Source organism: Lonchura striata, chromosome Z (genome assembly GCF_050655825.1).
Source record: "Lonchura striata isolate lonStrDom1 chromosome Z, ASM5065582v1, whole genome shotgun sequence".
In the NCBI taxonomy this organism is placed as follows: domain Eukaryota; kingdom Metazoa; phylum Chordata; class Aves; order Passeriformes; family Estrildidae; genus Lonchura; species Lonchura striata.
In genome coordinates this window covers 11,350,100-11,363,208 of record NC_140740.1, presented here as the reverse complement: position 1 = coordinate 11,363,208, position 13,109 = coordinate 11,350,100, and the positions used below count along the sequence as shown (strand labels likewise).

At 42.3% G+C, this 13,109-nt stretch overlaps 1 long non-coding RNA gene across 2 annotated transcripts; it reads right to left on the bottom strand.

Moving 5' to 3' along the window:
• Positions 1-9,244: 9,244 nt before the first annotated feature.
• On the bottom strand, positions 9,245-12,080 carry LOC146763630 (uncharacterized). 2 transcript variants are annotated; one of them, XR_014951054.1, is made up of 3 exons: positions 11,758-12,080; positions 10,612-10,702; positions 9,245-10,235 (listed from the first exon to the last, which is right to left on the bottom strand). It is a non-coding gene; the product is annotated as an uncharacterized LOC146763630 (long non-coding RNA). The 2 variants fall into 2 exon arrangements; XR_014951053.1 differs by having other exon boundaries at positions 10,612-12,080.
• Between the last annotated feature and the right edge of the window lie 1,029 nt (positions 12,081-13,109).

Below are 13,109 nucleotides of genomic sequence, written 5' to 3'. Positions count from 1 at the left end.
ACAGAACTTTAGAAAACAGATTTTAAATGGCTAGTAATACAACACAAATATAAACACCTGTAACATCTCTTCTGACAAAAGAAAAAACTTACCAGTTGATTAAATACTGTGTCACCACCATCATCCAACCATTTGTATTCCTCATTTGTCCTTGGAACTGATTTTTGTCTCCGAGATGTCCCTTTGTTAGTGTTATCTTGAGCTGAACACCACTCATCAAGAGTGTTCTTCTGTTTCTCTTCTAGAATGCAAAGTATTCACCAAGAAAGTTTTAGAGTCATATTTATTATCCATTGTTTTCTACTAAAAGAGTTAGTTACAGCAGGTTTTACCAAGTTTTACCTATTCAACCTCTTTTATTTAGTCTAGAATGCTACTACCAGTCCAACATAAATGACATGTTTAAGGGTAGCCAAAGTGCACCACTGCAAACAAGGGCTATAAAAACAAGGTAAAACCCAACACTTTGGTGTTTAATCCCCCAAACCTCCATTATTCCAAACTACTGCATTCAAAGTATCTCCCGTAAGCAATCACCTTCCACACAACCTCCGACCAGATCTTTTTCCACAAATGGAATTCTGAAGACAAGTGATACAGTCCCTGCATGTAACAACTTACTTTTCTACACTAGTGGAAGAAACATCAGAAAACACCAGTGTCCTAACTGAACTTTTCTGACCCCAGTGATCAGAGATGAGCACTGTGATCAATACCCAGTTAGGACTGGATATTGAACGTTATAGCTTTGGGGTTTGCATTTTTTACTTTTTCTTTAAATAATCACTGGGATCATTACTTTCAGTTGCCAGGAAAACTTCTGAAGCAGTATCTACTTAATCAACTTAAAACCAATGATGTTTAGCTCAAGAGTGTTAACACTTAAAAAAATACATCCATGCCTGAAGAAAGCAGTGAAAAATGTTACTGAAGGGAATACCTTGTCCATTTAGTGCAAGATGTACAAAATCATGCCTGCTTTAATAGCTGCACTTTAATTTGCACCCAAAGGTACAGAGCATCCTATGCTTCTTTAGTATTCATGTGGGCAGAGCCCCCAGTTATATATAACTCTACAGCATAATAATTAGAAAAAGATGACATTTATCAACTGAGTGAAAACAGAATGCAACCACTGAATCAAAGTGATTTTTTTTTCTTTAATTGCATAAACTATTTCCATAATGTAAATATTGAGAGCTTAAAGGTACTTGTTGTCATCTGATCACACTCATTTAATCTCCTGACTCTGGAATTTCAACAGAAAATAATCCTGTTAATTGTTTGTTCAATCAATGATTCTCATTGCCAACCCTTAGAATTAACAAGTCCACTGACCTTGCTGCTTCTTTTCTTTGTACTTCACCATCTCTTTGTTTGTATACCCAGTGCTTCGTAAAATGTCCTCCAGAAACATCTCTTTAACTTCAAAAGGTCTCCCTTGGAATAAAATAGAAAAAATCTGTAAAAGATCATCTATTCACCAGCTTCACTTACAGAATTAATTTTTTAAAAAAACTACCTTCACTGGAGTTCATTTTTCTCAAAACTGTACAAAATAAAACATTTCCAAAATCAAATGCCACCTTGTTTCGCCTCAACCTCTTCAATTTTATGAAGTGCTCCAGCAGGAGATGTTCATAAGATTGACAGTTATTAACTACAATTTTTTTTAAATGAGAAAAAGAAAACAGCCGTTTTTGTTTAGGCTTACAAACAAGAACTTGCCATGTAAGTCTGCCATCTGGATTAAAAATGTAATTCATTAATAAGCAATTAATACAGCTTTTTGCAAGGTTCCACACAGAGACAGTACATCTTTGTACTGAACTACTTTCTTTTCATGAGAATCATGTGAGAAGGCAGCCTTATCTCCATGTCCTCAACTAATTCAGCAAAGCTGAGCTTTCTTTACTGAATACTTCTGGACAGATGAGACATCCCAGCGGCCTTTACCTTCTGATAATTTATCCCGATTTCTTTTTCAACAGGACTGTTTTCTAGACCTTATCTGTCGACATTGCAGGATGCTTTTTGCATGGAGATTAAAATCTCTACATTTTGATTTCTTCTTCCTTAACCTGACTCAGGAACACTCAGGATTTTCCTTCAGAAAGAACAATCCACAATTCCCATACTTTTAGAAGCTGTCACAGAGGAAGCCTTCCAACACTGATCACAAACTCTGTGTACTACAGCGATCCACAGCTACCAAATGTGGTTTCTGTGGTCAGGATTTTGTATTGCTGAAGGAGACTCAAACCTTGTATATTACATTAACAGACAAAGCCACTTCTTTTAATTCTTAAATTAACCAAAAAAAAACCTCAAAAAAACAAACGGGAAAAAAACATCTTTTGTATTGTTATTGGCCTGTTACATAACCAGCACAAACACTGTGGTAAACTGGAGAGATTGGGAGAGATTGCCAGCAGATTTTCCAACACAAATTGACCGATCTGAAAGAACAGGAAGCTGCAAAAAGACTAAACTGGAAAGTCATACAACAATCACAACTGAGGCACTCCCTTGTAAAAAAAATTCAGAGCACATGAAATCACGTGTAATTTCCAGATTCCTGTCTCCAACAAGCTGCAAACCTTATTCAACTGGGCGGAAATTCAAAACTGAGAACTAAACACTTCCATCTACAAAAAAAGGAAGGAAAAAAAGGTTTCCTCCTCACAAACATTTGCTAAAATAAACCAGTAAGCAATCCCATTTCCTAAAACCGTTGAGATTTTTTTAAAAAAGGCTGACATGCAGAGAGTCTACCTGATTGTCAGATAAAGCATTTCTCTTAAAAGCTACTTTTCAAAACACATTAAAGTTGGACATTACTGTTGAAAAAGTAAGAGGATTGCAAGGTGCCAGAGGAGGTCACCCATGCAGAAAACCTGCAAACCAGGAGGGTGGGGCAAAAACAACAAACCCACAAAAACCCCCCATCTCCCACGCATTTACATTTTGCTTTTACTAAAGATCAGTCAAATGAAATTAAACCAGCAAATAATGGTAACTTTTCTTTGCATTTGAATGTAGTCTAACTGCAGGTAACTGAGTCTGCAAACAAACTAAGCGAAACTGGATGTCTTTTCTGAATATTTACCCAGATGAACAACTACTAATTTTCCTTAAATCAGAGAGTCATGTGATTCTTTTTTCATGTGAAACCCTATCTGCCTAAGCCTGTATTTCTGAACCGAACTTGTACAGTTATCTGTGTTCTATCCAGTAACCAGTAACAACCTTCACAAAGCCTGAAGAGTAAGATCCTACTGGAATGCACTGATATATATCACACTCATGTAGCTCCTAAGTCCTGTATCAGCATGAAGACAGAATTTCAATAACCTCTTCCTACTTCTTCAATTAAGAGTGGAGGGGGGCAGGATGTACCTGCATTTACAGAACTCCCAGGGACTAGAACACTTCACTTTGAATGAGGTGCAAACAGTCAAGAAACAAGAAACCTGCAAACAGAAAGAACAAGGATTCCTGTAATTCTCAGTGTATTAATCATGTGCCTTTCCTCAGAATAATTTGCTACAGTTTAGTAAGATCTGTGAGTCTCAGGGCAGGTATACTCAGACTTAAGAGTTAAGATCAAGACTTACTATGTATTACTGGGCAGCTTCCAAAATACCTAATAAAGAGATTTGTGTCTAGAGCAGCACTAGAGAGAATTAGTTTTAAATTATTCTGGTTTTGCAGCACATCTCTCAGTTTTATTAGCAAGAAGTCGCTGAACCTATCCCTCTCATGTACTTCATCCTGTAACAAAAGGGGAAAAAAAAAAGAGATGAAAAACCATCACAGATTCAGGATCACAACTTCTGACAAAAACAAACTTCTCTAAAAAAAAAATACATGTTTTGGTGGCACATTACAGAGGCCTTAAAATGTGTGAGTCTAGTTTAAGTAATAGGTTTTTTTAAAAAAAACTATCCATAAAGAAACAAAAACGCCTCAAAAAGTTTTTATCCACACTGAGTGCCTTGCAACACTGAAGCTGTAAACACCTTAACTTTAGAGGCTAAAGTGTGTATCTGAAACCTCTCTGATTTTGTATTTGAAGCCAAATTTCAAGAAAACACCACAAACTACAAATCTTATTTTAATAAATTCTCACTTCACCACTGATAAGCATTTAAAGAAATGTATGACACCACAGAATCAGAAAAACAGACACATTGATTAGACAAGTCATACACAAAGCCTGTAGGTTAAGGCACATAACTGATTAATCATCTTTTTCATTCTTCTGTTTTGATTTATATTATGAATGAAGGAAACAAGGACTCAAAATACAAAGTTTGTAGGCTGACATCAAGAATGTATAGATCATTCTCCTGCTTTTTTAACTTTGATAAACAGGCAGGCACCTAAACTTACCTTTTCATCTTCAGTACTTAAATCTTGCCAAAAACATTCTAGTTCCCTTTACCTATTCAATTCCATCACAGGAATATTGACATAGTCACAAATGAACAATCTGAATAATTTGCTAGCAATTAGACTCCACATTACCTAGAAAACTCTGGGCAAACAAATGGACTGAAAACCTGTATTGCTAAAACAAATGGTAAGAGAAATTCTGACACAATCACATTGAGCCACATCAAGGTAAGCCTCCCTATGGATTTTCTGCTGACCACAGAAGTTCAGAAAAATTTACACTTCTGTCCTTCTCCACTCCTCCTGATTCCACACTTAATCATTGGCATGAAAATAAGATATTTTTACAGGAAAAACGCAAACACACAGAAAAACACCAAACTGCACAAAACATGCATTCTACTCTTTGAAGTCTTTAAAGTTGATTCAGATTCTACCAAACAAAAACACCTACAGTGCTCCGCAAATTTAAGTAAAACAAATGAGGACCTCATTTTCCAAAGCAATACATATTGCTCCACCCCACATGAAAGACCACAGGATGCTCACCACAATAACATGGGTCACGGTGGAGAGAGTGCTGTCTCCTGCCATCAGCGTGCCAAGGAGCATGTCATTAGTGCAGAATGTTACCAGCGTCTTTGGAGAAACCCTATGGATCACATCACAGAGACAACTCAGGGGTTTGCACCATTTAAAGCTTTCCATGGATCAAAAAATTAAAGCAGCTGCTGACCAGAAGAGATATTACGGTTCTCTCCTCAAAAGATTCATGCGCACCACTTGTTTTTAAACTGTGCCTTTTCCCAGACATTTCCTAACAATTTGTAGTGCTTGGCGCCCCAAAACTCTGGACAATGGACTAATTGGAAGAATAAGATTCAATTTTAATAAATAAGGAAGTAAAAGTAAACTGTGAAGAAAGCCTGCACGTCATTCATTTTACTAGAAAATTCCATGTGGAAAACCAGGTTCCAATTCCTCAGCCTGTGCTTGGATATAGCCTTTGTACTTGTCTACACGTGGTGGGATGAGCCTGTCTGGACGCCAGGTGCCTACCCAAGCCACTCTATCTGTCCTCTCCATGGGCAGGGGAGAGGAAACACAACAAAAAGACTCCCAGGCTCCAGAGAAAGACAAGGAGAACGTGGGTCTCTCCCACGGGAAAGTGGGCTCTCCATGAGCTTCTCCAATATGGGTCCTTCCCATGGGCTGCAGTTCTCCAGGAACTGCTGCAGCACAGGTCCTTTTCCACAGGGTGCAGTGCTTCAGGAACAGCTTGCTCCAGTGTGGGACCCCACAGGGTCACAATCCTGACAGCAAACCTGCTTCTGTGTGGCTCCCTCCCCGGGGCCACAGCTTCTGCCAGGAGCCTGTTTCAGCACAGACTTCCCAGAGGATCACAGCCTCCTTCAAGCATCTACCTGCTCCAACACAGAATCCTTCACAGGAGGACCCCTGCTGCACCGCGGACCTCCACGGCCTGCTGGGCCACAGCTGCCTCACCATGGGCTGCACCATGGGCTGCCCTGGCACCTGGAGGATCTCCTCCCCTCCTGCACTGACCTTCCTGTGTGCAGAGCTGCTTCTCTCACATGCTTTCACGGCTCTTCCTGAACTGCTGCCTCTGTTGTACAGGTTTTCCTCCCCATTCCCCACTGTCCCAGAGGCACTGTCACCATCGCAGATAGGCTCAGCCTTGGCCAGCGGCAGGTCTGTCTTGGCTGGCACCGGCTCTGTCACACACGGGAGAGGCTTCTGGCACCTCCTCACAGAAGCCTCCCCACAGCTCCCAAAGCCTTGCCTTGAAGACACAACTCATTACAGCTGACTAAATCACAGGGTCATCTGCTTGATCCTCTGGTTTTTCAGGAGGTGAAAATACTGAAATGTTACAATTCTATACCTGGGGCACAGTTAGCTGTCCCAATAAAAACAGCAATTCTCACTACTCCCTCTGCTACTGCCATCCTAAAAGAGCTGAAAAGTTCCTCTGTACTGTACTCTACCGCTTTTCTCTGGAAGACAGTTAAGCAAACCTCTCTAAACATCTCCACTCCAAATTTCTTTTGTCCACAGCTCAAAATATTGTTATCTCTCCCTTTCAGTGTTTCCCTGGAGTAATTGTATTGATTTTTCTCAAGCTGGATTTTCTGCACTGCTTCCAGTAATTCTACCATTTTCACCTGACTTTGCTCTTCTTCTGCCAGCATAGTACTTCCATTTATTAATCATCCAGCTTATTTGTGACATATTTTCACCAGCTCTTCTAATCTCTTAATATCCTTGTGAGCTTTCATACACATATTTGAATTCTTATTGTGGCTTCATTGTTCAAGTGCTTTCATTTTCACCAGCTATGTGTTATCTTTGTTCACTCAAGCAACACAACCTTTGGCCATCTTCTGGTCACTCATATCTCAACTGCTGCCCCTTCCCTGAAATGTCATTTTGCTACATGGTGCAAAGATGTAAAAACCCCAACCAATCCATTCATGCTCTGCTTTACAGACAAACTCATCAAGTGATACTGAAATCTCTTACTTTTACATCACTTCATGTTTTAAACACAGAAGCTGAAGAAGAGTACATTTAATCCAGACTAGACTGATAAATAATGCTCAGCTTCATCAGTCACATTCCAATTGTTTTGTTTTCCCTTTTATGGCTCCTATCAACTCTCACTACATAACATTACTTACAGCATGCTGGTTTTCACACCTCCCTTCAAAGTTTGCAGACCTTTTTGATCCACACATGTTAAAAGCAGAGAGGGGGAAAAAAAAAGAAGAAAGTGTAGACTTGATCTGAAAATCAGACAAGGATTTCCATGCATACGCTCTGCAGAAGAAATCAACAGAAAATACCCGAGATTCAGTTCTGTAAGACAACCTTCTACATGAAACTGCAAAACACAGTAAGAAAGCCATCCTTTTCACTCTTACGTATTCCTTACCTGCAGTAACGTATCCCATCTGTGAGGCTGCAACACAAACATACTGCGGTTTCAATGTACACAAGATTCACAAGACCAACACAAGATCAACCGACACTTAGAAGTACCATTGGTACCTGCTCTCTAACCGGATCTGGTAACCAATTGTCTGGCCAATCTTCTCTCTTCTTTCTGCTGCCACTCTTTCAGCCACTGCAACAGCTGCTAAACGTCTTGGCTGAGTACAAAACACACGACAGGGAGTTCCATTCTTGTAGCAGTCATCAAGGATAAATTGAGGGATCTGTAAAGAAGTGGTTCAAATTTGCTCTTTGAGAAAGTCACAGCTTTGTTAGCACAGGGAAACCATTAACTGCACATCAATATTGCACACTGCAAAAGACTTTTCATTACAATTATCACAGCAAGCATATCTGAATCAGCAGAAAATAAATTCCTAAGTATAACCTATTTAGGTTTTTTTAAAAGAAAAACCTTACAGTGCCTCCCTCCTGCTTCAGAGAAATCTAAAAAAATCCAAAGCCCTGTAGATAATCTCACATTTTAACACAAAAAAATAGATTACTCTGGATACTAAGAACAGAACTAGCCTTAGAAGAAAAAGAGTTCTACAAACATCACAGCTACTTTCCCTTCAATATTTTGTATTATTTTAATGAGAAAATGGTATCTACCATAAAATTCTAAGGAATCATTTATGCTTCTAGTACCTATCTAGAGGCTTAGTGTTTCAAAAGCAAGAAAATAAACTGGAACAACATTTTCAATCACACAGGAAAAGGAAAGCCTTAAAATAGCATCAAAATACCCCATATCACAACTGTTACACAATTGGCATTAGTTTAGAATAAATACTGTTATAGTTTTTATTTCATTGAAGCAACATACCTGCGTCGTTTTTCCCCATCCAGTCTCTCCTATAATCAAAACAATTTTATTGTCCTTTATGGTTTGGACAATTTCTTTCTCTTTTTCAAGAACTGGTAGTGACTGCCTGAAGGAATCAAACTCTGATTCCCCTCTTTTCCCTGGCACCTGGGGGATACCATCATTAAGTCGACCACTTATTTTGTTTACTTCTTTCTTTTCTGTGAAGACAAGTTAAAAGTTTATTTATGCAGACACAGAGGAAGGTCACAAAAACACTGCTCAAAAATTGTACTTAAAAATTAACATTGCTGGCTTTTTATGCATCCCTCTGGGTAAAGTGACAAACCCATCACGCATTTAGATGTCATATTTATAGCATGTCCTGCAGTGCTTGGAATAGATATTTTGTCAAAACAGTTATTACTTTCATAGGTATTTTGAAGAAAACCAGACTCTTCCAGAGCATTGCTCCAAGTCAAAATAGCCTACAAAGAGCAAAAGGAGAAACAAACTAAACCAGACCAGCCTGGTGTATTTTGGTGGCCTTTGTATCTGTGCCCACATTTCACACCTGCAGTTCCCTCTAGAAATACACGCTGACAGAGTTAAACCTTTAAGCTATTCCACACGTTTGCCTGAAATCATACCAATGCAAGCATGCTGTATCAAGAGCCCTGGCCCCCACACAGCAGTGCGATGTGTTAGAAAGCAGTGTCTAAGTAGCCAAAAAACGGGCACATCTTCTGAGGGAGATACTTCACATCCATCATTGCAAGTGCTACTCTATAATTCCTTGAGAATTATTCTCTGGCAGAACGAAAAGCTTGCTGTAAACTCAGTTATACATATGTATAATATGTATATTATGTAATGCCATTAACAGATTCATATACTAAATTTCAAGCTCTGTTGTACCAAGACAGACTAAGAAATCAGGAGAACTAAAAATACATTATTGAGATGCAGAGAAAGGCAAATATTAGACTGTTCATTAACTTATCCCTTACACTCCTAAGACATTGCATTTCAGTACTTTTATTACAGCTTCCCTCTGTTCATATAACAATCCCATTAAACAACAAAAACAATTGGAATTAACAGCAAAGAAAGCACGTCAAGAAGAGACACCACGTATCAAAAACATGCAATTAAACAAGGCATACTGGTACAAATGTTTTCTGTTCACTACACCCATCTCTGCACACAGAAACACAGTGCAATTCTTCCACTTGTAGCTGCTAAAGCAATAATCTAGATGAAAACCTTGCTTTAAAAATAAAAAAACAAGATTTCAACAGAAGTTTGTCTCTCAGTGAACTCTTCCATATTCAAGAAATCAAGTCTGGACAGTAGTCTCTTAAGGACCAAATCTATTTTGTAGAGATGAAGAAATAAAAACTGAAATTCTTCATTTATCAAGGACACTAATTTCTATAAGCAGAACAGACAACCTCATTTTCTCATATAGGCGTTCTTATGGCATCACAGTAACACTGACTCTTCAACCCCACCTCACAGTTACTTCTGTGAAGCCACATTTCAAAATGTGCTTCCAAAAAGATTTGGCTGGAACTGGCTCAAAGATTCTAAATTAACACAACACAAGGTGGACATCTCAATGTGCATGATATGACTTCCCAAGTTCCTCACAGCACCAGTTATAAAAGACCTTAAAAGTAAGGAAAATTAATGCATTTGTTTGAAGGTGTCTGTTAGGACACCAGAGGGGACAGAGAGGTTTGTTTTGTCACTGGGTTGCAGGTGGTTTCGAGTGGTGTCGATGGACAAGTCCAAATCAGAACACATGCTGAATGTACCAGATTCAACAGCACAGGCACTTCCTCGCTCTGTCCTTGGCAGGAGCTCCGCGCGTTCCTTATTTGTGACGGGAAAGCGCTGAATTAGGCTCCGAACGGCGTGTTTCGTACAGAGAGCCAAGTCACAAGTCATGACTGCGTGTGCCTCTGACACATCCTTCTTCCTTACAGTCAGGTATCAATTGGCTCCTTTTCTGTCAGGGGGGAGGGAAAACTTATTTTAGGAAAAAGGAACCTACTCTAGCTTAACTTTTATCTGTCAGGGTATGAGATGCTAAGCAAAATCTTTAGAAAAAAAAACAGAAATCACAGTGAGAACCTTTTTTAATGGAGCCATTAAATCCACAAAGTATAAAATCAAGCTGTCCCAAAATGCATGTCACAAGCTTTTCCAAGCATGCATACAGCAATGAACAAAGATGCTCATTTCTGTAGCTACTTTTACACTTTTTTCTCTAATACTCTTCCTTGCAACACAGTTGGGTATGTTGAAAACATCAATCAGGTTATCATTAGTCTTGAAATTCTATCCATCTGCACCAAAGAACTGAAAACTGTACCCCGACTCACCCCTTGCTTTTAGATACCAGTCCAAGAGACTGACAGAGCTGGTGAACAAATGTTCTTTCAGTACTAGTGAAACTAGAAGGAAATTCCATCTCTAGAATGATAAATAAGAATGAAAAGACAGTAACAATGCAACAGGCAGTAATCTTGACATCTCAACGTTACAGAACACAGAATTGTTAGAATTGGAAGGGAGACCACCCAGTGCAACCCCCCTGCAGGGTCACCTGGAGCAGGTGACACAGGAACACATCTAGGGTTTGGGATGTGTCCAGAGGGGGAAATTCAACGCTTTCCCTGGGCAGCAGTTTCAGTGCTCTGCCACTCTCAAAGGAAAGAAGCTCTCCCTCATGTTCAGGTGGAACTTCTTCTCTTTGAATTTATGGCCATTGCTCCTTGTCCTGTCACCAAAAAGCCTGCACCGCCTTCCTGGGACTCATCTCGGAGATATTCATATGCATTAGTGAGATCCCCTCTCAGTCTCCTCTGGGCCAAACAGGGCCAACTCCCACAGCTCTCCTGATGCGAGACCTCTCATCTCAGTGGTCTCTGCCGGACCCGCTCTATCAGCTCCCTGTCTCCGTGCTGGGGAGCCCAGAGATGGACACAGCACCCCAGCCGTGCCTCACCAGGGCCGGGCAGAGGGGCAGGATCCCCTCCCTGACCCGCTGCCAGCGCCCTCCCCACACCCGCAGCTGCCCCCGGGCCGGGCCGTGCCGCGCACCCGCCTCGTCCCCGCTCCGGAACCGCTCCAGGGCCAGCTGCGCCGCTATTGCCACCACCTCGTCCACGCCGGCGGCCCCGAGGGGCTCGGCCCGGGCGCGCACCGCGGCGGCGGCAGCCCCGTCCCCCGCAGCCCCGCCGGGCTGCCGCCGCGGGACCCGCCCGTGTCGCGACATGGCCCCGACACGGCCCCGCGCGGCCCCGCACGGCCCCGACACCGCCCGGACCCGGGGCCGCAGCCGCTCGGCCCGAGGGCGCCGCCGGGGCGGGGCGGGGCCGGCTGGAGCCGCCCGCAGCCGAGCCGGCCCCGGCGGGAGGAAATTGGCGCTTGTGCCGCCGCTCGGGGGGCACGGCTGCCCGAGGAGCGCGCTGCGCGTGTGGCTGCGGGCAGAACGCGGCCCTGCTCCCTGTCCCGTCATGAATTACCTGCTTTCATGGCATGGCGTGAAACGGAGCTGTGGCGAGGGTCATCTCGGCCCTCAGCCTCCTCACTCGGTAAAGTGTTGCTTGCCCTGCTTTTCCTGCTGTCCTTGGACTCCACGCTGAAGACACGAGCTAGAAACTTAACCAAATCCACTTGGGCCTGACACAGGCCTCGGTACTGAAGGCTGCTGCTTCGGAAACATCATTAGGTCAGAAGGAGAGTACCTGGAAGAAGAACAAACTGCACAAAGCTCTGTATAAAAGAGCGATGTATTTTGAAATAAACCAGTTATAGTCTCAGCCTTCTGAACAAAGTCTATTCATTCCCATGCTGCCTCAACAGCGTCAGAGGGGAGCAGGGGGCAGACAGCTGGGTTTGTCTCTCTGCTAAAGACATTTCAGCTAACTGGCGCAGTGGTGCAGTGTATAGAGGCAGCGCTGAAAGCTGCTGTGCAGGTGTGAGATAAAGAGGCTTAGGAGTCTGAGAAGGAGATACTTTGGCAGCCTGCCTGGAAGCCTTAGCAGCTTTCCCATAAGCTTCAGCATCCAGCGCAGAAACTCTGGCAACTTTCCTGGAAGCTTTGGTAGCCTGCCTGGTAACTTCCATGGGCACCTGCACCTTCTTCAAGGATGTATTCAACAAGTCCCCCATCAAAAGCCCCATCTGACTCATCCCTCCCATCAGAGTCCTTTATCAACCCCAAATCTTCATCCACGTTGTACTCTGCTTGTTCCCGCTGTTTTCCATTCCTTTAATGCCTCAAAAGGCGATCTCCAAGTAACAACTAGATTGACAATACTTTTACCTCCCGCTCAGATGACTTTCCACAGCTTGTCCCTGACTTTTTTCCAACTTTTAACACTAAATGCTGTGTCAGGATCAATGGCAAAATCTTATGATCTACCCACAGCAATATACTACAAAGTACAGGGCCCCTCCTGCAGGAGAAGGGATCAGGCCCTGCTCTGTAACTTTCATTTTGGCCACTTCTGTTGAGCAGGTAATAAAGGTCAAAATGAAACCTTTCCCAGCTACTTCCCTCTGCTTTATCTTTTTATGTGCCAGAACTCTGGCAGGAGAAAGAGCCTGCAGCGCCGTGCCCTGCCCAGCTGGGGCTCTCTGGCACAGAGTAGCAGCAGCGCCAGCACCTTTCAATCTGCTCCTTCCTTATTTCTCCTGGACACAGAAGCCTCTGGAAATCAGCAGCACCAGGCGTGTTCCCAGCTCAGAGCAGCTGGTGTTGGTGGGCAGACACTGCCAGTTTGACTGCTTCCAAAGGGCAATAAAATCAGAGACGTACATCATCAGGAGCCTTGGGCATATCCAATAAACATGCAAATATGTGGGAGATTTG